The following is a 27,519-nucleotide window of genomic DNA, read 5'->3' as shown; positions in this document are numbered from 1 at the left end:
AGGGTGTAAACGCATTTCCCGAACGATTTTTTGAATTTTTTTTTCACCACTAAGACGCGTGAGACTTGTAGTTTTCAAAAGTGTTTTCACTTTTGATGAGACGCTGAATAAAAGAAGTTTAATCGCCGGCAAACGAAAACCCGCGATTTCCCGTAAATTCTGGGCTTGGCCCGTATAGTTGAATGTATATGAAGAAAGTACCCAGGGAGTAAACTGATTTCCCGAACGATTTTTCAAATTATTTCTGCACCACTAGAACGAATGAGACTTGTAGTTTTCAAAAATGTTTTTATTTTTAATGAGACGCTTAATGAAAGAGGTATAATCACCGGCAAACGAAATACCACGATTTCCCTAAATCCCGGGCTTGTCCCGTATAGTCGAATGTTTACAAAGAAAGTACCCTGTGAGTAAACTCATTTCCAGAACGATTTTTTAAATTATCTTTTCACCACTAAATCGCATGAGACTTGTAGTTTTCAAAAATGTTTTCATTCTTGATGAGACGCTGAATAAAAGGAGTTCAATCGCCGGCAAACGAAAACCTGCGATTTCCCGTAAATCCCGGACTCGGCCCGTATAGTCAAAAGTATACAAAGAAAGTACCCAGGGAGTAATCTCATTTCCCGAACGATTTTTTAAATTATTTTTTCACCACTAAAACGCATGAGACTTGTAGTTTTCAAAAATGTTTTCATTTTTGATGAGACACTGAATAAAAGAAGTTTATTCGCCGGCAAACGAAAACGCGCGATTTCCCGTAAACCCCGGGCTTGGCCCGTATAGTCGAATGTATACAAAGAAAGTACCCAGGGTGTAAACGCATTTCCCGAACGATTTTTTGAATTTTTTTTTCACCACTAAGACGCGTGAGACTTGTAGTTTTCAAAAGTGTTTTCACTTTTGATGAGACGCTGAATAAAAGAAGTTTAATCGCCGGCAAACGAAAACCCGCGATTTCCCGTAAATTCTGGGCTTGGCCCGTATAGTTGAATGAATATAAAGAAAGTACCCAGGGAGTAAACTGATTTCCCGAACAATTTTTCAAATTATTTTTGCACCACTAAAACGAATGAGACTTGTAGTTTCCAAAAATGTTTTCATTTTTAATGAGACGCTTAATGAAAGAGGTTTAATCGCCGGCAAACGAAATACCACGATTTCCCTAAATCCCGGGTTTGTCCCGTATAGTCCAATGTTTACAAAGAAAGTACCCTGTGAGTAAACTCATTTCCAGAACGATTTTTTAATTTATCTTTTCACCACTAAAACGCATGAGACTTGTAGTTTTCAAAAATGTTTTCATTTTTAATGAGACGCTTAATGAAAGAGGTTTAATCGCCGGCAAACGAAATACCACGATTTCCCTAAATCCCGGGTTTGTCCCGTATAGTCCAATGTTTACAAAGAAAGTACCCTGTGAGTAAACTCATTTCCAGAACGATTTTTTAATTTATCTTTTCACCACTAAAACGCATGAGACTTGTAGTTTTCAAAAATGTTTTCATTTTTGATGAGCCTCTAAATAAAAGGAGTTTAATCGCCGGCAAACGAAACCGCGCGATTTCCCGTAAATCCCGGACTCAGCCCGTATAGTCAAAAGTATACAAAGAAAGTACCCAGGGAGTAAAATCATTTCCCGAACGATTTTTTAAATTATATTTTTACCACTAAAACGCATGAGACTTGTAGTTTTCAGAAATGTTTTCATTTTTGATGAGACGCTTAGTGAAAGTGGTTTAATCGCCGGTAAACGAAAACCCGCAATTTCCCGTAAATCCCGGGTTTATCCCGTTTAGTCGAATGTTTACAAAGAAAGTACCCTGTGAGTAAACTCATTTCCAGAACGATTTTTTAAATTATCTTTTCACCACTAAATCGCATGAGACTTGTAGTTTTCAAAAATGTTTTCATTCTTGATGAGACGCTGAATAAAAGGAGTTCAATCGCCGGCAAACGAACACCTGCGATTTCCCGTAAATCCCGGACTCGGCCCGTATAGTCAAAAGTATACAAAGAAAGTACCCAGGGAGTAATCTTATTTCCCGAACGATTTTTTAAATTATTTTTTCACCACTAAAACGCATGAGACTTGTAGTTTTCAAAAATGTTTTCATTTTTGATGAGACACTGAATAAAAGAAGTTTATTCGCCGGCAAACGAAAACCCGCGATTTCCCGTAAACCCCGGGCTTGGCCCGTATAGTCGAATGTATACAAAGAAAGTACCCAGGGTGTAAACGCATTTCCCGAACGATTTTTTGAATTTTTTTTTCACCACTAAGACGCGTGAGACTTGTAGTTTTCAAAAGTGTTTTCACTTTTGATGAGACGCTGAATAAAAGAAGTTTAATCGCTGGCAAACGAAAACCCGCGATTTCCCGTAAATTCTGGGCTTGGCCCGTATAGTTGAATGTATATGAAGAAAGTACCCAGGGAGTAAACTGATTTCCCGAACGATTTTTCAAATTATTTCTGCACCACTAGAACGAATGAGACTTGTAGTTTTCAAAAATGTTTTTATTTTTAATGAGACGCTTAATGAAAGAGGTTTAATCACCGGCAAACGAAATACCACGATTTCCCTAAATCCCGGGCTTGTCCCGTATAGTCGAATGTTTACAAAGAAAGTACCCTGTGAGTAAACTCATTTCCAGAACGATTTTTTAAATTATCTTTTCACCACTAAATCGCATGAGACTTGTAGTTTTCAAAAATGTTTTCATTTTTGATGAGACGCTGAATAAAAGGAGTTCAATCGCCGGCAAACGAAAACCTGCGATTTCCCGTAAATCCCGGACTCGGCCCGTATAGTCAAAAGTATACAAAGAAAGTACCCAGGGAGTAATCTCATTTCCCGAACGATTTTTTAAATTATTTTTTCACCACTAAAACGCATGAGACTTGTAGTTTTCAAAAATGTTTTCATTTTTGATGACACACTGAATAAAAGAAGTTTATTCGCCGGCAAACGAAAACCCGCGATTTCCCGTAAACCCCGGGCTTGGCCCGTATAGTCGAATGTATACAAAGAAAGTACCCAGGGTGTAAACGCATTTCCCGAACGATTTTTTGAATTTTTTTTTCACCACTAAGACGCGTGAGACTTGTAGTTTTCAAAAGTGTTTTCACTTTTGATGAGACGCTGAATAAAAGAAGTTTAATCGCCGGCAAACGAAAACCCGCGATTTCCCGTAAATTCTGGGCTTGGCCCGTATAGTTGAATGAATATAAAGAAAGTACCCAGGGAGTAAACTGATTTCCCGAACAATTTTTCAAATTATTTTTGCACCACTAAAACGAATGAGACTTGTAGTTTCCAAAAATGTTTTCATTTTTAATGAGACGCTTAATGAAAGAGGTTTAATCGCCGGCAAACGAAATACCACGATTTCCCTAAATCCCGGGTTTGTCCCGTATAGTCCAATGTTTACAAAGAAAGTACCCTGTGAGTAAACTCATTTCCAGAACGATTTTTTAATTTATCTTTTCACCACTAAAACGCATGAGACTTGTAGTTTTCAAAAATGTTTTCATTTTTAATGAGACGCTTAATGAAAGAGGTTTAATCGCCGGCAAACGAAATACCACGATTTCCCTAAATCCCGGGTTTGTCCCGTATAGTCCAATGTTTACAAAGAAAGTACCCTGTGAGTAAACTCATTTCCAGAACGATTTTTTAATTTATCTTTTCACCACTAAAACGCATGAGACTTGTAGTTTTCAAAAATGTTTTCATTTTTGATGAGACACTGAATAAAAGAAGTTTATTCGCCGGCAAACGAAAACCCGCGATTTCCCGTAAACCCCGGGCTTGGCCCGTATAGTCGAATGTATACAAAGAAAGTACCCAGGGTGTAAACGCATTTCCCGAACGATTTTTTGAATTTTTTTTTCACCACTAAGACGCGTGAGACTTGTAGTTTTCAAAAGTGTTTTCACTTTTGATGAGACGCTGAATAAAAGAAGTTTAATCGCCGGCAAACGAAAACCCGCGATTTCCCGTAAATTCTGGGCTTGGCCCGTATAGTTGAATGAATATAAAGAAAGTACCCAGGGAGTAAACTGATTTCCCGAACAATTTTTCAAATTATTTTTGCACCACTAAAACGAATGAGACTTGTAGTTTCCAAAAATGTTTTCATTTTTAATGAGACGCTTAATGAAAGAGGTTTAATCGCCGGCAAACGAAATACCACGATTTCCCTAAATCCCAGGTTTGTCCCGTATAGTCCAATGTTTACAAAGAAAGTACCCTGTGAGTAAACTCATTTCCAGAACGATTTTTTAATTTATCTTTTCACCACTAAAACGCATGAGACTTGTAGTTTTCAAAAATGTTTTCATTTTTAATGAGACGCTTAATGAAAGAGGTTTAATCGCCGGCAAACGAAATACCACGATTTCCCTAAATCCCGGGTTTGTCCCGTATAGTCCAATGTTTACAAAGAAAGTACCCTGTGAGTAAACTCATTTCCAGAACGATTTTTTAATTTATCTTTTCACCACTAAAACGCATGAGACTTGTAGTTTTCAAAAATGTTTTCATTTTTGATGAGCCTCTAAATAAAAGGAGTTTAATCGCCGGCAAACGAAACCGCGCGATTTCCCGTAAATCCCGGACTCAGCCCGTATAGTCAAAAGTATACAAAGAAAGTACCCAGGGAGTAAAATCATTTCCCGAACGATTTTTTAAATTATATTTTTACCACTAAAACGCATGAGACTTGTAGTTTTCAGAAATGTTTTCATTTTTGATGAGACGCATAGTGAAAGTGGTTTAATCGCCGGCAAACGAAAACCCGCAATTTCCCGTAAATCCCGGGTTTATCCCGTTTAGTCGAATGTATACAAAGAAAGTACCCTGGGAGTAAACTCATTTCCAAAACGATTTTTTAAATTATTATTTCACCACTAAAGCCCATGAGACTTGTAGTTTTCAAAAAGGTTTTCATTTTTGATGAGACACTGAATAAAAGAAGTTTATTCGCCGGCAAACGAAAACCCGCGATTTCCCGTAAACCCCGGGCTTGGCGCGTATAGTCGAATGTATACAAAGAAAGTACACAGGGTGTAAACGCATTTCCCGAACGATTTTTTGAATTTTTTTTTCACCACTAAGACGCGTGAGACTTGTAGTTTTCAAAAGTGTTTTCACTTTTGATGAGACGCTGAATAAAAGAAGTTTAATCGCCGGCAAACGAAAACCCGCGATTTCCCGTAAATTCTGGGCTTGGCCCGTATAGTTGAATGCATATAAAGAAAGTACCCAGGGAGTAAACTGATTTCCCGAACGATTTTTCAAATTATTTCTGCACCACTAGAACGAATGAGACTTGTAGTTTCCAAAAATGTTTTCATTTTTAATGAGACGCTTAATGAAAGAGGTTTAATCGCCGGCAAACAAAATACCACGATTTCCCTAAATCCCGGGTTTGTCCCGTATAGTCGAATGTTTACAAAGAAAGTACCCTGTGAGTAAACTCATTTCCAGAACGATTTTTTAAATTATCTTTTCACCACTAAAACGCATGAGACTTGTAGTTTTCAAAAATGTTTTCATTTTTGATGAGACTCTAAATAAAAGGAGTTTAATCGCCGGCAAACGAAACCGCGCGATTTCCCGTAAATCCCGGACTCTGCCCGTATAGTCAAAAGTATACAAAGAAATTACCCAGGGAGTAAAATCATTTCCCGAACGATTTTTTAAATTATATTTTTACCACTAAAACGCATGAGACTTGTAGTTTTCAGAAATGTTTTCATTTTTGATGAGACGCTTAGTGAAAGTGGTTTAATCGCCGGCAAACGAAAACCCGCGATTTCCCGTAAATCCCGGGTTTGGCCCGTTTAGTCGAATGTATACAAAGAAAGTACCCTGGGAGTAAACTCATTTCCAAAAAAATTTTTTAAATAATCTTTTCACCACTAAAACGTATGAGACTTGTAGTTTTCAAAAATGTTTTCATTTTTGATGAGACGCTGAATAAAAGGAGTTTAATCGCCGGCAAACGAAAACCTGCGATTTCCCGTAAACCCAGGGCTTGGCCCGTATAGTCGAATGTATACAAAGAAAGTACCCAGGGTGTAAACGCATTTCCCGAACGATTTTTTGAATTTTTTTTTCACCACTAAGACGCGTGAGACTTGTAGTTTTCAAAAGTGTTTTCACTTTTGATGAGACGCTGAATAAAAGAAGTTTAATCGCCGGCAAACGAAAACCCGCGATTTCCCGTAAATTCTGGGCTTGGCCCGTATAGTTGAATGAATATAAAGAAAGTACCCAGGGAGTAAACTGATTTCCCGAACAATTTTTCAAATTATTTTTGCACCACTAAAACGAATGAGACTTGTAGTTTCCAAAAATGTTTTCATTTTTAATGAGACGCTTAATGAAAGAGGTTTAATCGCCGGCAAACGAAATACCACGATTTCCCTAAATCCCGGGTTTGTCCCGTATAGTCCAATGTTTACAAAGAAAGTACCCTGTGAGTAAACTCATTTCCAGAACGATTTTTTAATTTATCTTTTCACCACTAAAACGCATGAGACTTGTAGTTTTCAAAAATGTTTTCATTTTTAATGAGACGCTTAATGAAAGAGGTTTAATCGCCGGCAAACGAAATACCACGATTTCCCTAAATCCCGGGTTTGTCCCGTATAGTCCAATGTTTACAAAGAAAGTACCCTGTGAGTAAACTCATTTCCAGAACGATTTTTTAATTTATCTTTTCACCACTAAAACGCATGAGACTTGTAGTTTTCAAAAATGTTTTCATTTTTGATGAGCCTCTAAATAAAAGGAGTTTAATCGCCGGCAAACGAAAACGCGCGATTTCCCGTAAATCCCGGACTCAGCCCGTATAGTCAAAAGTATACAAAGAAAGTACCCAGGGAGTAAAATCATTTCCCGAACGATTTTTTAAATTATATTTTTACCACTAAAACGCATGAGACTTGTAGTTTTCAGAAATGTTTTCATTTTTGATGAGACGCATAGTGAAAGTGGTTTAATCGCCGGCAAACGAAAACCCGCAATTTCCCGTAAATCCCGGGTTTATCCCGTTTAGTCGAATGTATACAAAGAAAGTACCCTGGGAGTAAACTCATTTCCAAAACGATTTTTTAAATTATTATTTCACCACTAAAGCCCATGAGACTTGTAGTTTTCAAAAAGGTTTTCATTTTTGATGAGACACTGAATAAAAGAAGTTTATTCGCCGGCAAACGAAAACCCGCGATTTCCCGTAAACCCCGGGCTTGGCGCGTATAGTCGAATGTATACAAAGAAAGTACACAGGGTGTAAACGCATTTCCCGAACGATTTTTTGAATTTTTTTTTCACCACTAAGACGCGTGAGACTTGTAGTTTTCAAAAGTGTTTTCACTTTTGATGAGACGCTGAATAAAAGAAGTTTAATCGCCGGCAAACGAAAACCCGCGATTTCCCGTAAATTCTGGGCTTGGCCCGTATAGTTGAATGCATATAAAGAAAGTACCCAGGGAGTAAACTGATTTCCCGAACGATTTTTCAAATTATTTCTGCACCACTAGAACGAATGAGACTTGTAGTTTCCAAAAATGTTTTCATTTTTAATGAGACGCTTAATGAAAGAGGTTTAATCGCCGGCAAACAAAATACCACGATTTCCCTAAATCCCGGGTTTGTCCCGTATAGTCGAATGTTTACAAAGAAAGTACCCTGTGAGTAAACTCATTTCCAGAACGATTTTTTAAATTATCTTTTCACCACTAAAACGCATGAGACTTGTAGTTTTCAAAAATGTTTTCATTTTTGATGAGACTCTAAATAAAAGGAGTTTAATCGCCGGCAAACGAAACCGCGCGATTTCCCGTAAATCCCGGACTCTGCCCGTATAGTCAAAAGTATACAAAGAAATTACCCAGGGAGTAAAATCATTTCCCGAACGATTTTTTAAATTATATTTTTACCACTAAAACGCATGAGACTTGTAGTTTTCAGAAATGTTTTCATTTTTGATGAGACGCTTAGTGAAAGTGGTTTAATCGCCGGCAAACGAAAACCCGCGATTTCCCGTAAATCCCGGGTTTGGCCCGTTTAGTCGAATGTATACAAAGAAAGTACCCTGGGAGTAAACTCATTTCCAAAAAAATTTTTTAAATAATCTTTTCACCACTAAAACGTATGAGACTTGTAGTTTTCAAAAATGTTTTCATTTTTGATGAGACGCTGAATAAAAGGAGTTTAATCGCCGGCAAACGAAAACCTGCGATTTCCCGTAAACCCGGACTCGGCCCGTATAGTCAAAAGTATACAAAGAAAGTACCCAGGAAGTAAAATCATTTCCCGAACGATTTTTTAAATTATATTTTTACCACTAAAACGCATGAGACTTGTAGTTTTCAGAAATGTTTTCATTTTTGATGAGACGCTTAGTGAAAGTGGTTTAATCGCCGGCAAACGAAAACCCACGATTTCCCGTAAATCCCGGGTTTGGCCCGTTTAGTCGAATGTATACAAAGAAAGTACCCTGGGAGTAAACTCATTTCCAAAACGATTTTTTAAATAATCTTTTCACCACTAAAACGTATGAGACTTGTAGTTTTCAAAAATGTTTTCATTTTTGATGAGACGCTGAATAAAAGGAGTTTAATCGCCGGCAAACGAAAACCTGCGATTTCCCGTAAACCCGGACTCGGCCCGTATAGTCAAAAGTATACAAAGAAAGTACCCAAGGAGTAAACTCATTTCCCGAACGATTTTTTAAATTATTTTTTCACCACTAAAACGCGTGAGACTTGTAGTTTTCAAAAGTGTTTTCATTTTTGATGAGACGCTGAATAAAAGAAGTTTAATCGCCGGCAAACGAAAACCCGCGATTTCCCGTCAATCCCGGGCTTGGCCCGTATAGTTGAATGTATATAAAGAAAGTACCCAGGGAGTAAACTGATTTCCCGAACGATTTTTTAAATTATTTCTGCACCACTAGAACGAATGAGACTTGTAGTTTCCAAAAATGTTTTCATTTTTAATGAGACGCTTAATGAAGGAGGTTTAATCGCCGGCAAACGAAATACCACGATTTCCCTAAATCCCGGGTTTGTCCCGTATAGTCGAATGTTTACAAAGAAAGTACCCTGTGAGTAAACTCATTTCCAGAACGATTTTTTAAATTATCTTTTCACCACTAAAACGCATGAGACTTGTAGTTTTCAAAAATGTTTTCATTTTTGATGAGACTCTAAATAAAAGGAGTTTAATCGCCGGCAAACGAAACCGCGCGATTTCCCGTAAATCCCGGACTCTGCCCGTATAGTCAAAAGTATACAAAGAAAGTACCCAGGGAGTAAAATCATTTCCCGAACGATTTTTTAAATTATATTTTTACCACTAAAATGCATGAGACTTGTAGTTTTCAGAAATGTTTTCATTTTTGATGAGACGCTTAGTGAAAGTGGTTTAATCGCCGGCAAACGAAAACCCGCGATTTCCCGTAAATCCCGGGTTTGGCCCGTTTAGTCGAATGTATACAAAGAAAGTACCCTGGGAGTAAACTCATTTCCAAAACGATTTTTTAAATAATCTTTTCACCACTAAAACGTATGAGACTTGTAATTTTCAAAAATGTTTTCATTTGTGATGAGACGCTGAATAAAAGGAGTTTAATCGCCGGCAAACAAAAACCTGCTATTTCCCGTAAACCCGGACTCGGCCCGTATAGTCAAAAGTATACAAAGAAAGTACCCAGGGAGTAAAATCATTTCCCGAACGATTTTTTAAATTATATTTTTACCACTAAAACGCATGAGACTTGTAGTTTTCAGAAATGTTTTCATTTTTGATGAGACGCTTAGTGAAAGTGGTTTAATCGCCGGCAAACGAAAACCCACGATTTCCCGTAAATCCCGGGTTTGGCCCGTTTAGTCGAATGTATACAAAGAAAGTACCCTGGGAGTAAACTCATTTCCAAAACGATTTTTTAAATAATCTTTTCACCACTAAAACGTATGAGACTTGTAGTTTTCAAAAATGTTTTCATTTTTGATGAGACGCTGAATAAAAGGAGTTTAATCGCCGGCAAACGAAAACCTGCGATTTCCCGTAAACCCGGACTCGGCCCGTATAGTCAAAAGTATACAAAGAAAGTACCCAAGGAGTAAACTCATTTCCCGAACGATTTTTTAAATTATTTTTTCACCACTAAAACGCGTGAGACTTGTAGTTTTCAAAAGTGTTTTCATTTTTGATGAGACGCTGAATAAAAGAAGTTTAATCGCCGGCATACGAAAACCCGCGATTTCCCGTAAATCCCGGGTTTGGTCCGTATAGTTGAATGTATATAAAGAAAGTACCCAGGGAGTAAACTGATTTCCCGAACGATTTTTCAAATTATTTCTGCACCACTAGAACGAATGAGACTTGTAGTTTCCAAAAATGTTTTCATTTTTAATGAGACGCTTAATGAAAGAGGTTTAATCGCCGGCAAACGAAATACCACGATTTCCCTAAATCCCGGGTTTGTCCCGTATAGTCGAATGTTTACAAAGAAAGTACCCTGTGAGTAAACTCATTTCCAGAACGATTTTTTAAATTATCTTTTCACCACTAAAACGCATGAGACTTGTAGTTTTCAGAAATGTTTTCATTTTTGATGAGACGCTTAGTGAAAGTGGTTTAATCGCCGGCAAACGAAAACCCGCGATTTCCCGTAAATCCCGGGTTTGGCCCGTTTAGTCGAATGTATACAAAGAAAGTACCCTGGGAGTAAACTCATTTCCAAAACGATTTTTTAAACAATCTTTTCACCACTAAAACGTATGAGACTTGTAGTTTTCAAAAATGTTTTCATTTTTGATGAGACGCTGAATAAAAGGAGTTTAATCGCCGGCAAACGAAAACCTGCGATTTCCCGTAAACCCGGACTCGGCCCGTATAGTCAAAAGTATACAAAGAAAGTACCCAAGGAGTAAACTCATTTCCCGAACGATTTTTTAAATTATTTTTTCACCACTAAAACGCGTGAGACTTGTAGTTTTCAAAAGTGTTTTCATTTTTGATGAGACGCTGAATAAAAGAAGTTTAATCGCCGGCAAACGAAAACCCGCGATTTCCCGTAAATCCCGGGCTTGGCCCGTATAGTTGAATGTATATAAAGAAAGTACCCAGGGAGTAAACTGATTTCCCGAACGATTTTTCAAATTATTTCTGCACCACTAGAACGAATGAGACTTGTAGTTTCCAAAAATGTTTTCATTTTTAATGAGACGCTTAATGAAAGAGGTTTAATCGCCGGCAAACGAAATACCACGATTTCCCTAAATCCCGGGTTTGTCCCGTATAGTCGAATGTTTACAAAGAAAGTACCCTGTGAGTAAACTCATTTCCAGAACGATTTTTTAAATTATCTTTTCACCACTAAAACGCATGAGACTTGTAGTTTTCAGAAATGTTTTCATTTTTGATGAGACACTTAGTGAAAGTGGTTTAATCGCCGGCAAACGAAAACCCGCGATTTCCCGTAAATCCCGGGTTTGGCCCGTTTAGTCGAATGTATACAAAGAAAGTACCCTGGGAGTAAACTCATTTCCAAAACGATTTTTTAAACAATCTTTTCACCACTAAAACGTATGAGACTTGTAGTTTTCAAAAATGTTTTCATTTTTGATGAGACGCTGAATAAAAGAAGTTTAATCGCCGGCAAACGAAAACCCGCGATTTCCCGTAAATCCCGGGCTTGGCCCGTATAGTTGAATGTATATAAAGAAAGTACCCAGGGAGTAAACTGATTTCCCGAACGATTTTTCAAATTATTTCTGCACCACTAGAACGAATGAGACTTGTAGTTTCCAAAAATGTTTTCATTTTTAATGAGACGCTTAATGAAAGAGGTTTAATCGCCGGCAAACGAAATACCACGATTTCCCTAAATCCCGGGTTTGTCCCGTATAGTCGAATGTTTACAAAGAAAGTACCCTGTGAGTAAACTCATTTCCAGAACGAATTTTTAAATTATCTTTTCACCACTAAAACGCATGAGACTTGTAGTTTTCAGAAATGTTTTCATTTTTGATGAGACACTTAGTGAAAGTGGTTTAATCGCCGGCAAACGAAAACCCGCGATTTCCCGTAAATCCCGGGTTTGGCCCGTTTAGTCGAATGTATACAAAGAAAGTACCCTGGGAGTAAACTCATTTCCAAAACGATTTTTTAAACAATCTTTTCACCACTAAAACGTATGAGACTTGTAGTTTTCAAAAATGTTTTCATTTTTGATGAGACGCTGAATAAAAGGAGTTTAATCGCCGGCAAACGAAAACCTGCGATTTCCCGTAAACCCGGAGTCGGCCCGTATAGTCAAAAGTATACAAAGAAAGTACCCAAGGAGTAAACTCATTTCCCGAACGATTTTTTAAATTATTATTTCACCACTAAAGCCCATGAGACTTGTAGTTTTCAGAAATGTTTTCATTTTTGATGAGACGCTTAGTGAATGTGGTTTAATAGCCGGCAAACGAAAACCCGCGATTTCCTGTAAATCTCGGGCTTGGCCCGTATAGTCGAATGTATGCAAAGAAAGTACCCTGTGAGTAAACTCATTTCCAGAAAGATTTTTTAAATTATTTTTTCACCACTAAAACGCGTGAGACTTGTAGCTTTCAAAAGTGTTTTCATTTTTGATGAGACGCTGAATAAAAGAAGTTTAATCGCCGGCAAACGAAAACCCGCGATCTCCCGTAAATCCCGGGCTTGGCCCGTATAGTTGAATGTATATAAAGAAAGTACCCAGGGAGTAAACTGATTTCCCGAACGATTTTTCAAATTATTTCTGCACCACTAGAACGAATGAGACTTGTAGTTTCCAAAAATGTTTTCATTTTTAATGAGACGCTTAATGAAAGAGGTTTAATCGCCGGCAAACGAAATACCACGATTTCCCTAAATCCCGGGTTTGTCCCGTATAGTCGAATGTTTACAAAGAAAGTACCCTGTGAGTAAACTCATTTCCAGAACGATTTTTTAAATTATCTTTTCACCACTAAAACGCATGAGACTTGTAGTTTTCAAAAATGTTTTCATTTTTGATGAGACTCTAAATAAAAGGAGTTTAATCGCCGGCAAACGAAACCGCGCGATTTCCCGTAAATCCCGGACTCGGCCCGTATAGTCAAAAGTATACAGAGAAAGTACCCAGAAGTAAAATCATTTCCCGAACGATTTTTTAAATTATATTTTTACCACTAAAACGCATGAGACTTGTAGTTTCCAGAAATGTTTTCATTTTTGATGAGACGCTTAGTGAAAGTAGTTTAATCGCCGGCAAACGAAAACCCGCGATTTCCCGTAAATCCCGGGTTTGGCCCGTTTAGTCGAATGTATACAAAGAAAGTACCCTGGGAGTAAACTCATTTCTAAAACGATTTTTTAAATAATCTTTTCACCACTGAAACGTATGAGACTTGTAGTTTTCAAAAAAGTTTTCATTTTTGATGAGACGCTGAATAAAAGGAGTTTAATCGCCGGCAAACGAAAACCTGCGATTTCCCGTAAACCCGGACTCGGCCCGTATAGTCAAAAGTATACAAAGAAAGTACCCAAGGAGTAAACTCATTTACCGAACGATTTTTTAAGTTATTATTTCACCACTAAAGCCCATGAGACTTGTAGTTTTCAGAAATGTTTTCATTTTTGATGAGACGCTTAGTGAATGTGGTTTAATAGCCGGCAAACGAAAACCCGCGATTTCCTGTAAATCCCGGGCTTGGCCCGTATTGTCGAATGTATGCAAAGAAAGTACCCTGTGAGTAAACTCATTTCCAGAACGATTTTTTAAATTATTTTTTCACCACTAAAACGCATGAGGCTTGTAGTTTTCAAAAGTGTTTTCATTTTTGATGAGACGCTGAATAAAAGAAGTTTAATCGCCGGCAAACGAAAACCCGCGATTTCCCGTAAATCCCGGGCTTGGCCCGTATAGTTGAATGTATATAAAGAAAGTACCCAGGGAGTAAACTGATTTCCCGAACGATTTTTCAAATTATTTCTGCACCGCTAGAACGAATGAGACTTGTAGTTTTCAAAAATGTTTTTATTTTTAATGAGACGCTTAATGAAAGAGGTTTAATCGCCGGCAAACGAAATACCACGATTTCCCTAAATCCCGTGCTTGTCCCTTATAGTCGAATGTTTACAAAGAAAGTACCCTGTGAGTAAACTCATTTCCAGAACGATTTTTTAAATTATCTTTGCACCACTAAAACGCATGAGACTTGTAGTTTTCAAAAATGTTTTCATTCTTGATGAGACGCTGAATAAAAGGAGTTTAATCGCCGGCAAACGAAAACCTGCGATTTCCCGTAAATCCCGGACTCGGCCCGTATAGTCAAAAGTATACAAAGAAAGTACCCAGGGAGTAAACTCATTTCCCGAACGATTTTTTAAATTATTATTTCACCACTAAAGCCCATGAGACTTGTAGTTTTTAAAAATGTTTTCATTTTTGATGAGACGCTTAGTGAATGTGGTTTAATAGCCGGCAAACGAAAACCCGCGATTTCCTGTAAATCCCGGGCTTGGCCCGTATAGTCGAATGTATGCAAAGAAAGTACCCTGTGAGTAAACTCATTTCCAGAACAAATTTTTAAATTATTTTTTCACCACTAAAACGCGTGAGACTTGTAGCTTTCAAAAGTGTTTTCATTTTTGATGAGACGCTGAATAAAAGAAGTTTAATCGCCGGCAAACGAAAACCCGCGATTTCCCGTAAATCCCGGGCTTGGCCCGTATAGTTGAATGTATATAAAGAAAGTAGCCAGGGAGTAAACTGATTTCCCGAACGATTTTTCAAATTATTTCTGCACCACTAGAACGAATGAGACTTGTAGTTTCCAAAAATGTTTTCATTTTTAATGAGACGCTTAATGAAAGAGGTTTAATCGCCGGCAAACGAAATACCACGATTTCCCTAAATCCCGGGTTTGTCCCGTATAGTCGAATGTTTACAAAGAAAGTACCCTGTGAGTAAACTCATTTCCAGAACGATTTTTTAAATTATCTTTTCACCACTAAAACGCGTTAGACTTGTAGTTTTTAAAAGTGTTTTCATTTTTGATGAGACGCTGAATAAGAGAAGTTTAATCGCCGGCAAACGAAAACCCGCGATTTCCCGTAAATCTCGGGCTTGGCCCGTATAGTTGAATGTATATAAAGAAAGTACCCAGGGAGTAAACTGATTTCCCGAACGATTTTTCAAATTATTTCTGCACCGCTAGAACGAATGAGACTTGTAGTTTTCAAAAATGTTTTTATTTTTAATGAGACGTTTAATGAAAGAGGTTTAATCGCCGGCAAACGAAATACCACGATTTCCCTAAATCCCGGGCTTGTCCCGTATAGTCGAATGTTTACAAAGAAAGTACCCTGTGAGTAAACTCATTTCCAGAACGATTTTTTAAATTATCTTTTCACCACTAAAACGCATGAGACTTGTAGTTTTCAAAAATGTTTTTATTTTTAATGAGACGCTTAATGAAAGAAGTTTAATCGCCGGCAAACGAAATACCACGATTTCCCTAAATCCCGGGCTTGTCCCTTATAGTCGAATGTTTACAAAGAAAGTACCCTGTGAGTAAACTCATTTCCAGAACGATTTTTTAAATTATCTTTTCACCACTAAAACGCATGAGACTTGTAGTTTTCAAAAATGTTTTCATTCTTGATGAGACGCTGAATAAAAGGAGTTTAATCGCCTGCAAACGAAAACCTGCGATTTCCCGTAAATCCCGGACTCGGCCCGTATAGTCAAAAGTATACAAAGAAAGTACCCAGGGAGTAAACTCATTTCCCGAACGATTTTTTAAATTATTATTTCACCACTAAAGCCCATGAGACTTGTAGTTTTTAAAAATGTTTTCATTTTTGATGAGACGCTTAGTGAATGTGGTTTAATAGCCGGCAAACAAAAACCCGCGATTTCCTGTAAATCCCGGGCTTGGCCCGTATAGTCGAATGTATGCAAAGAAAGTACCCTGTGAGTAAACTCATTTCCAGAACGATTTTTTAAATTATTTTTTCACCACTAAAACGCGTGAGACTTGTAGCTTTCAAAAGTGTTTTCATTTTTGATGAGACGCTGAATAAAAGAAGTTTAATCGCCGGCAAACGAAAACCCGCGATTTCCCGTAGATCCCGGGCTTGGCCCGTATAGTTGAATGTATATAAAGAAAGTAGCCAGGGAGTAAACTGATTTCCCGAACGATTTTTCAAATTATTTCTGCACCACTAGAACGAATGAGACTTGTAGTTTCCAAAAATGTTTTCATTTTTAATGAGACGCTTAATGAAAGAGGTTTAATCGCCGGCAAACGAAATACCACGATTTCCCTAAATCCCGGGTTTGTCCCGTATAGTCGAATGTTTACAAAGAAAGTACCCTGTGAGTAAACTCATTTCCAGAACGATTTTTTAAATTATCTTTTCACCACTAAAACGCGTGAGACTTGTAGTTTTTAAAAGTGTTTTCATTTTTGATGAGACGCTGAATAAGAGAAGTTTAATCGCCGGCAAACGAAAACCCGCGATTTCCCGTAAATCCCGGGCTTGGCCCGTATAGTTGAATGTATATAAAGAAAGTACCCAGGGAGTAAACTGATTTCCCGAACGATTTTTCAAATTATTTCTGCAGCGCTAGAACGAATGAGACTTGTAGTTTTCAAAAATGTTTTTATTTTTAATGAGACGTTTAATGAAAGAGGTTTAATCGCCGGCAAACGAAATACCACGATTTCCCTAAATCCCGGGCTTGTCCCGTATAGTCGAATGTTTACAAAGAAAGTACCCTGTGAGTAAACTCATTTCCAGAACGATTTTTTAAATTATCTTTTCACCACTAAAACGCATGAGACTTGTAGTTTTCAAAAATGTTTTCATTCCTGATGAGACGCTGAATAAAAGGAGTTTAATCGCCGGCAAACGAAAACCTGCGATTTCCCGTAAATCCCGGACTCGGCCCGTATAGTCAAAAGTATACGAAGAAAGTACCCAGGAAGTAAACTCATTTCCTGAACGATTTTTTATATTATTTTTTTATCACTAAAACGCATGAGACATGTAGTTTTCAAAAATGTTTTCATTTTTGATGAGACGCTTAATGAAAGAGGTTTAATCGCCGGCAAACGAAAACCCGCGATTTCCCGTAAATCCCGGGCTTGGCCCGTATAGTTGAATGTTTACAAAGAAAGTACCCTGTGAGTAAACTCATTTCCAGAACGATTTTTTAAATTATTTTTTCACCACTAAAACGCGTGAGACTTGTAGTTTTCAAAAGTGTTTTCATTTTTGATGAGACGCTGAATAAAAGAAGTTTAATCGCCGGCAAACGAAAACCTGCGATTTCCCGTAAATCCCGGGTTTGGCCCGTTTAGTCGAATGTATACAAAGAAAGTACCCTGGGAGTAAACTCATTTCCAAAACGATTTTTTAAACAATCTTTTCACCACTAAAACGTATGAGACTTGTAGTTTTCAAAAATGTTTTCATTTTTGATGAGACGCTGAATAAAAGGAGTTTAATCGCCGGCAAACGAAAATCTGCGATTTCCCGTAAACCCGGACTCGGCCCGTATAGTCAAAAGTATACAAAGAAAGTACCCAAGGAGTAAACTCATTTCCCGAACGATTTTTTAAATTATTTTTTCACCACTAAAACGCGTGAGACTTGTAGTTTTCAAAAGTGTTTTCATTTTTGATGAGACGCTGAATAAAAGAAGTTTAATCGCCGGCAAACGAAAACCCGCGATTTCCCGTAAATCCCGGGCTTGGCCCGTATAGTTGAATGTATATAAAGAAAGTACCCAGGGAGTAAACTGATTTCCCGAACGATTTTTCAAATTATTTCTGCACCACTAGAACGAATGAGACTTGTAGTTTCCAAAAATGTTTTCATTTTTAATGAGACGCTTAATGAAAGAGGTTTAATCGCCGTCAAACGAAATACCACGATTTCCCTAAGTCCCGGGTTTGTCCCGTATAGTCGAATGTTTACAAAGAAAGTACCCTGTGAGTAAACTCATTTCCAGAACGATTTTTTAAATTATCTTTTCACCACTAAAACGCATGAGACTTGTAGTTTTCAGAAATGTTTTCATTTTTGATGAGACACTTAGTGAAAGTGGTTTAATCGCCGGCAAACGAAAACCCGCGATTTCCCGTAAATCCCGGGTTTGGCCCGTTTAGTCGAATGTATACAAAGAAAGTACCCTGGGAGTAAACTCATTTCCAAAACAATTTTTTAAACAATCTTTTCACCACTAAAACGCATGAGACTTGTAGTTTTCAAAAATGTTTTCATTTTTGATGAGACGCTGAATAAAAGGAGTTTAATCGCCGGCAAACGAAAACCTGCGATTTCCCGTAAACCCGGACTCGGCCCGTATAGTCCAAAGTATACAAAGAAAGTACCCAAGGAGTAAACTCATTTCCCGAACGATTTTTTAAATTATTATTTCACCACTAAAGCCCATGAGACTTGTAGTTTTCAGAAATGTTTTCATTTTTGATGAGACGCTTAGTGAATGTGGTTTAATAGCCGGCAAACGAAAACCCGCGATTTCCTGTAAATCTCGGGCTTGGCCCGTATAGTCGAATGTATGCAAAGAAAGTACCCTGTGAGTAAACTCATTTCCAGAAAGATTTTTTAAATTATTTTTTCACCACTAAAACGCGTGAGACTTGTAGCTTTCAAAAGTGTTTTCATTTTTGATGAGACGCTGAATAAAAGAAGTTTAATCGCCGGCAAACGAAAACCCGCGATCTCCCGTAAATCCCGGGCTTGGCCCGTATAGTTGAATGTATATAAAGAAAGTACCCAGGGAGTAAACTGATTTCCCGAACGATTTTTCAAATTATTTCTGCACCACTAGAACGAATGAGACTTGTAGTTTCCAAAAATGTTTTCATTTTTAATGAGACGCTTAATGAAAGAGGTTTAATCGCCGGCAAACGAAATACCACGATTTCCCTAAATCCCGGGTTTGTCCCGTATAGTCGAATGTTTACAAAGAAAGTACCCTGTGAGTAAACTCATTTCCAGAACGATTTTTTAAATTATCTTTTCACCACTAAAACGCATGAGACTTGTAGTTTTCAAAAATGTTTTCATTTTTGATGAGACTCTAAATAAAAGGAGTTTAATCGCCGGCAAACGAAACCGCGCGATTTCCCGTAAATCCCGGACTCGGCCCGTATAGTCAAAAGTATACAGAGAAAGTACCCAGGGAGTAAAATCATTTCCCGAACGATTTTTTAAATTATATTTTTACCACTAAAACGCATGAGACTTGTAGTTTTCAGAAATGTTTTCATTTTTGATGAGACGCTTAGTGAAAGTGGTTTAATCGCCGGCAAACGAAAACCCGCGATTTCCCGTAAATCCCGGGTTTGGCCCGTTTAGTCGAATGTATACAAAGAAAGTACCCTGGGAGTAAACTCATTTCTAAAACGATTTTTTAAATTATCTTTTCACCACTGAAACGTATGAGACTTGTAGTTTTCAAAAATGTTTTCATTTTTGATGAGACGCTGAATAAAAGGAGTTTAATCGCCGGCAAACGAAAACCTGCGATTTCCCGTAAACCCGGACTCGGCCCGTATAGTCAAAAGTATACAAAGAAAGTACCCAAGGAGTAAACTCATTTACCGAACGATTTTTTAAGTTATTATTTCACCACTAAAGCCCATGAGACTTGTAGTTTTCAGAAATGTTTTCATTTTTGATGAGACGCTTAGTGAATGTGGTTTAATAGCCGGCAAACGAAAACCCGCGATTTCCTGTAAATCCCGGGCTTGGCCCGTATTGTCGAATGTATGCAAAGAAAGTACCCTGTGAGTAAACTCATTTCCAGAACGATTTTTTAAATTATTTTTTCACCACTAAAACGCATGAGACTTGTAGTTTTCAAAAGTGTTTTCATTTTTGATGAGACGCTGAATAAAAGAAGTTTAATCGCCGGCAAACGAAAACCCGCGATTTCCCGTAAATCCCGGGCTTGGCCCGTATAGTTGAATGTATATAAAGAAAGTACCCAGGGAGTAAACTGATTTCCCGAACGATTTTTCAAATTATTTCTGCACCGCTAGAACGAATGAGACTTGTAGTTTTCAAAAATGTTTTTATTTTTAATGAGACGCTTAATGAAAGAGGTTTAATCGCCGGCAAACGAAATACCACGATTTCCCTAAATCCCGGGCTTGTCCCTTATAGTCGAATGTTTACAAAGAAAGTACCCTGTGAGTAAACTCATTTCCAGAACGATTTTTTAAATTATCTTTTCACCACTAAAACGCATGAGACTTGTAGTTTTCAAAAATGTTTTCATTCTTGATGAGACGCTGAATAAAAGGAGTTTAATCGCCGGCAAACGAAAACCTGCGATTTCCCGTAAATCCCGGACTCGGCCCGTATAGTCAAAAGTATACAAAGAAAGTACCCAGGGAGTAAACTCATTTCCCGAACGATTTTTTAAATTATTATTTCACCACTAAAGCCCATGAGACTTGTAGTTTTTAAAAATGTTTTCATTTTTGATGAGACGCTTAGTGAATGTGGTTTAATAGCCGGCAAACGAAAACCCGCGATTTCCTGTAAATCCCGGGCTTGGCCCGTATAGTCGAATGTATGCAAAGAAAGTACCCTGTGAGTAAACTCATTTCCAGAACGATTTTTTAAATTATTTTTTCACCACTAAAACGCGTGAGACTTGTAGCTTTCAAAAGTGTTTTCATTTTTGATGAGACGCTGAATAAAAGAAGTTTAATCGCCGGCAAACGAAAACCCGCGATTTCCCGTAAATCCCGGGCTTGGCCCGTATAGTTGAATGTATATAAAGAAAGTAGCCAGGGAGTAAACTGATTTCCCGAACGATTTTTCAAATTATTTCTGCACCACTAGAACGAATGAGACTTGTAGTTTCCAAAAATGTTTTCATTTTTAATGAGACGCTTAATGAAAGAGGTTTAATCGCCGGCAAACGAAATACCACGATTTCCTTAAATCCCGGGTTTGTCCCGTATAGTCGAATGTTTACAAAGAAAGTACCCTGTGAGTAAACTCATTTCCAGAACGATTTTTTAAATTATCTTTTCACCACTAAAACGCGTGAGACTTGTAGTTTTTAAAAGTGTTTTCATTTTTGATGAGACGCTGAATAAGAGAAGTTTAATCGCCGGCAAACGAAAACCCGCGATTTCCCGTAAATCCCGGGCTTGGCCCGTATAGTTGAATGTATATAAAGAAAGTACCCAGGGAGTAAACTGATTTCCCGAACGATTTTTCAAATTATTTCTGCACCGCGAGAACGAATGAGACTTGTAGTTTTCAAAAATGTTTTTATTTTTAATGAGACGTTTAATGAAAGAGGTTTAATCGCCGGCAAACGAAATACCACGATTTCCCTAAATCCCGGGCTTGTCCCGTATAGTCGAATGTTTACAAAGAAAGTACCCTGTGAGTAAACTCATTTCCAGAACGATTTTTTAAATTATCTTTTCACCACTGAAACGTATGAGACTTGTAGTTTTCAAAAATGTTTTCATTTTTGATGAGACGCTGAATAAAAGGAGTTTAATCGCCGGCAAACGAAAACCTGCGATTTCCCGTAAACCCGGACTCGGCCCGTATAGTCAAAAGTATACAAAGAAAGTACCCAAGGAGTAAACTCATTTACCGAACGATTTTTTAAGTTATTATTTCACCACTAAAGCCCATGAGACTTGTAGTTTTCAGAAATGTTTTCATTTTTGATGAGACGCTTAGTGAATGTGGTTTAATAGCCGGCAAACGAAAACCCGCGATTTCCTGTAAATCCCGGGCTTGGCCCGTATTGTCGAATGTATGCAAAGAAAGTACCCTGTGAGTAAACTCATTTCCAGAACGATTTTTTAAATTATTTTTTCACCACTAAAACGCATGAGACTTGTAGTTTTCAAAAGTGTTTTCATTTTTGATGAGACGCTGAATAAAAGAAGTTTAATCGCCGGCAAACGAAAACCCGCGATTTCCCGTAAATCCCGGGCTTGGCCCGTATAGTTGAATGTATATAAAGAAAGTACCCAGGGAGTAAACTGATTTCCCGAACGATTTTTCAAATTATTTCTGCACCGCTAGAACGAATGAGACTTGTAGTTTTCAAAAATGTTTTTATTTTTAATGAGACGCTTAATGAAAGAGGTTTAATCGCCGGCAAACGAAATACCACGATTTCCCTAAATCCCGGGCTTGTCCCTTATAGTCGAATGTTTACAAAGAAAGTACCCTGTGAGTAAACTCATTTCCAGAACGATTTTTTAAATTATCTTTTCACCACTAAAACGCATGAGACTTGTAGTTTTCAAAAATGTTTTCATTCTTGATGAGACGCTGAATAAAAGGAGTTTAATCGCCGGCAAACGAAAACCTGCGATTTCCCGTAAATCCCGGACTCGGCCCGTATAGTCAAAAGTATACAAAGAAAGTACCCAGGGAGTAAACTCATTTCCCGAACGATTTTTTAAATTATTATTTCACCACTAAAGCCCATGAGACTTGTAGTTTTTAAAAATGTTTTCATTTTTGATGAGACGCTTAGTGAATGTGGTTTAATAGCCGGCAAACGAAAATCCGCGATTTCCTGTAAATCCCGGGCTTGGCCCGTATAGTCGAATGTATGCAAAGAAAGTACCCTGTGAGTAAACTCATTTCCAGAACGATTTTTTAAATTATTTTTTCACCACTAAAACGCGTGAGACTTGTAGTTCAAAAGTGTTTTCATTTTTGATGAGAAGCTGAATAAAAGAAGTTTAATCGCCGGCAAACGAAAACCCGCGATTTCCCGTAAATCCCGGGCTTGGCCCGTATAGTTGAATGTATATAAAGAAAGTAGCCAGGGAGTAAACTGATTTCCCGAACGATTTTTCAAATTATTTCTGCACCACTAGAACGAATGAGACTTGTAGTTTCCAAAAATGTTTTCATTTTTAATGAGACGCTTAATGAAAGAGGTTTAATCGCCGGCAAACGAAATACCACGATTTCCCTAAATCCCGGGTTTGTCCCGTATAGTCGAATGTTTACAAAGAAAGTACCCTGTGAGTAAACTCATTTCCAGAACGATTTTTTAAATTATCTTTTCACCACTAAAACGCGTGAGACTTGTAGTTTTTAAAAGTGTTTTCATTTTTGATGAGACGCTGAATAAGAGAAGTTTAATCGCCGGCAAACGAAAACCCGCGATTTCCCGTAAATCCCGGGCTTGGCCCGTATAGTTGAATGTATATAAAGAAAGTACCCAGGGAGTAAACTGATTTCCCGAACGATTTTTCAAATTATTTCTGCACCGCGAGAACGAATGAGACTTGTAGTTTTCAAAAATGTTTTTATTTTTAATGAGACGTTTAATGAAAGAGGTTTAATCGCCGGCAAACGAAATACCACGATTTCCCTAAATCCCGGGCTTGTCCCGTATAGTCGAATGTTTACAAAGAAAGTACCCTGTGAGTAAACTCATTTCCAGAACGATTTTTTAAATTATCTTTTCACCACTGAAACGTATGAGACTTGTAGTTTTCAAAAATGTTTTCATTTTTGATGAGACGCTGAATAAAAGGAGTTTAATCGCCGGCAAACGAAAACCTGCGATTTCCCGTAAACCCGGACTCGGCCCGTATAGTCAAAAGTATACAAAGAAAGTACCCAAGGAGTAAACTCATTTACCGAACGATTTTTTAAGTTATTATTTCACCACTAAAGCCCATGAGACTTGTAGTTTTCAGAAATGTTTTCATTTTTGATGAGACGCTTAGTGAATGTGGTTTAATAGCCGGCAAACGAAAACCCGCGATTTCCTGTAAATCCCGGGCTTGGCCCGTATTGTCGAATGTATGCAAAGAAAGTACCCTGTGAGTAAACTCATTTCCAGAACGATTTTTTAAATTATTTTTTCACCACTAAAACGCATGAGACTTGTAGTTTTCAAAAGTGTTTTCATTTTTGATGAGACGCTGAATAAAAGAAGTTTAATCGCCGGCAAACGAAAACCCGCGATTTCCCGTAAATCCCGGGCTTGGCCCGTATAGTTGAATGTATATAAAGAAAGTACCCAGGGAGTAAACTGATTTCCCGAACGATTTTTCAAATTATTTCTGCACCGCTAGAACGAATGAGACTTGTAGTTTTCAAAAATGTTTTTATTTTTAATGAGACGCTTAATGAAAGAGGTTTAATCGCCGGCAAACGAAATACCACGATTTCCCTAAATCCCGGGCTTGTCCCTTATAGTCGAATGTTTACAAAGAAAGTACCCTGTGAGTAAACTCATTTCCAGAACGATTTTTTAAATTATCTTTTCACCACTAAAACGCATGAGACTTGTAGTTTTCAAAAATGTTTTCATTCTTGATGAGACGCTGAATAAAAGGAGTTTAATCGCCGGCAAACGAAAACCTGCGATTTCCCGTAAATCCCGGACTCGGCCCGTATAGTCAAAAGTATACAAAGAAAGTACCCAGGGAGTAAACTCATTTCCCGAACGATTTTTTAAATTATTATTTCACCACTAAAGCCCATGAGACTTGTAGTTTTTAAAAATGTTTTCATTTTTGATGAGACGCTTAGTGAATGTGGTTTAATAGCCGGCAAACGAAAACCCGCGATTTCCTGTAAATCCCGGGCTTGGCCCGTATAGTCGAATGTATGCAAAGAAAGTACCCTGTGAGTAAACTCATTTCCAGAACGATTTTTTAAATTATTTTTTCACCACTAAAACGCGTGAGACTTGTAGTTCAAAAGTGTTTTCATTTTTGATGAGAAGCTGAATAAAAGAAGTTTAATCGCCGGCAAACGAAAACCCGCGATTTCCCGTAAATCCCGGGCTTGGCCCGTATAGTTGAATGTATATAAAGAAAGTAGCCAGGGAGTAAACTGATTTCCCGAACGATTTTTCAAATTATTTCTGCACCACTAGAACGAATGAGACTTGTAGTTTCCAAAAATGTTTTCATTTTTAATGAGACGCTTAATGAAAGAGGTTTAATCGCCGGCAAACGAAATACCACGATTTCCCTAAATCCCGGGTTTGTCCCGTATAGTCGAATGTTTACAAAGAAAGTACCCTGTGAGTAAACTCATTTCCAGAACGATTTTTTAAATTATCTTTTCACCACTAAAACGCGTGAGACTTGTAGTTTTTAAAAGTGTTTTCATTTTTGATGAGACGCTGAATAAGAGAAGTTTAATCGCCGGCAAACGAAAACCCGCGATTTCCCGTAAATCCCGGGCTTGGCCCGTATAGTTGAATGTATATAAAGAAAGTACCCAGGGAGTAAACTGATTTCCCGAACGATTTTTCAAATTATTTCTGCACCGCTAGAACGAATGAGACTTGTAGGTTTCAAAAATGTTTTTATTTTTAATGAGACGTTTAATGAAAGAGGTTTAATCGCCGGCAAACGAAATACCACGATTTCCCTAAATCCCGGGCTTGTCCCGTATAGTCGAATGTTTACAAAGAAAGTACCCTGTGAGTAAACTCATTTCCAGAACGATTTTTTAAATTATCTTTTCACCACTAAAACGCATGAGACTTGTAGTTTTCAAAAATGTTTTTATTTTTAATGAGACGCTTAATGAAAGAGGTTTAATCGCCGGCAAACGAAATACCACGATTTCCCTAAATCCCGGGCTTGTCCCTTATAGTCGAATGTTTACAAAGAAAGTACCCTGTGAGTAAACTCATTTCCAGAACGATTTTTTAAATTATCTTTTCACCACTAAAACGCATGAGACTTGTAGTTTTCAAAAATGTTTTCATTCTTGATGAGACGCTGAATAAAAGGAGTTTAATCGCCGGCAAACGAAAACCTGCGATTTCCCGTAAATCCCGGACTCGGCCCGTATAGTCAAAAGTATACAAAGAAAGTACCCAGGGAGTAAACTCATTTCCCGAACGATTTTTTAAATTATTATTTCACCACTAAAGCCCATGAGACTTGTAGTTTTTAAAAATGTTTTCATTTTTGATGAGACGCTTAGTGAATGTGGTTTAATAGCCGGCAAACAAAAACCCGCGATTTCCTGTAAATCCCGGGCTTGGCCCGTATAGTCGAATGTATGCAAAGAAAGTACCCTGTGAGTAAACTCATTTCCAGAACGATTTTTTAAATTATTTTTTCACCACTAAAACGCGTGAGACTTGTAGCTTTCAAAAGTGTTTTCATTTTTGATGAGACGCTGAATAAAAGAAGTTTAATCGCCGGCAAACGAAAACCCGCGATTTCCCGTAGATCCCGGGCTTGGCCCGTATAGTTGAATGTATATAAAGAAAGTAGCCAGGGAGTAAACTGATTTCCCGAACGATTTTTCAAATTATTTCTGCACCACTAGAACGAATGAGACTTGTAGTTTCCAAAAATGTTTTCATTTTTAATGAGACGCTTAATGAAAGAGGTTTAATCGCCGGCAAACGAAATACCACGATTTCCCTAAATCCCGGGTTTGTCCCGTATAGTCGAATGTTTACAAAGAAAGTACCCTGTGAGTAAACTCATTTCCAGAACGATTTTTTAAATTATCTTTTCACCACTAAAACGCGTGAGACTTGTAGTTTTTAAAAGTGTTTTCATTTTTGATGAGACGCTGAATAAGAGAAGTTTAATCGCCGGCAAACGAAAACCCGCGATTTCCCGTAAATCCCGGGCTTGGCCCGTATAGTTGAATGTATATAAAGAAAGTAACCAGGGAGTAAACTGATTTCCCGAACGATTTTTCAAATTATTTCTGCAGCGCTAGAACGAATGAGACTTGTAGTTTTCAAAAATGTTTTTATTTTTAATGAGACGTTTAATGAAAGAGGTTTAATCGCCGGCAAACGAAATACCACGATTTCCCTAAATCCCGGGCTTGTCCCGTATAGTCGAATGTTTACAAAGAAAGTACCCTGTGAGTAAACTCATTTCCAGAACGATTTTTTAAATTATCTTTTCACCACTAAAACGCATGAGACTTGTAGTTTTCAAAAATGTTTTCATTCCTGATGAGACGCTGAATAAAAGGAGTTTAATCGCCGGCAAACGAAAACCTGCGATTTCCCGTAAATCCCGGACTCGGCCCGTATAGTCAAAAGTATACGAAGAAAGTACCCAGGAAGTAAACTCATTTCCCGAACGATTTTTTATATTATTTTTTTATCACTAAAACGCATGAGACATGTAGTTTTCAAAAATGTTTTCATTTTTGATGAGACGCTTAATGAAAGAGGTTTAATCGCCGGCAAACGAAAACCCGCGATTTCCCGTAAATCCCGGGCTTGGCCCGTATAGTTGAATGTTTACAAAGAAAGTACCCTGTGAGTAAACTCATTTCCAGAACGATTTTTTAAATTATTTTTTCACCACTAAAACGCGTGAGACTTGTAGTTTTCAAAAGTGTTTTCATTTTTGATGAGACGCTGAATAAAAGAAGTTTAATCGCCGGCAAACGAAAACCCGCGATTTCCCGTAAATCCCGGGCTTG

Source organism: Hydractinia symbiolongicarpus, chromosome 3 (genome assembly GCF_029227915.1).
Source record: "Hydractinia symbiolongicarpus strain clone_291-10 chromosome 3, HSymV2.1, whole genome shotgun sequence".
Classification (NCBI taxonomy): Eukaryota; Metazoa; Cnidaria; class Hydrozoa; order Anthoathecata; family Hydractiniidae; genus Hydractinia; species Hydractinia symbiolongicarpus.
Note: the sequence above shows the minus strand (reverse complement) of the source record.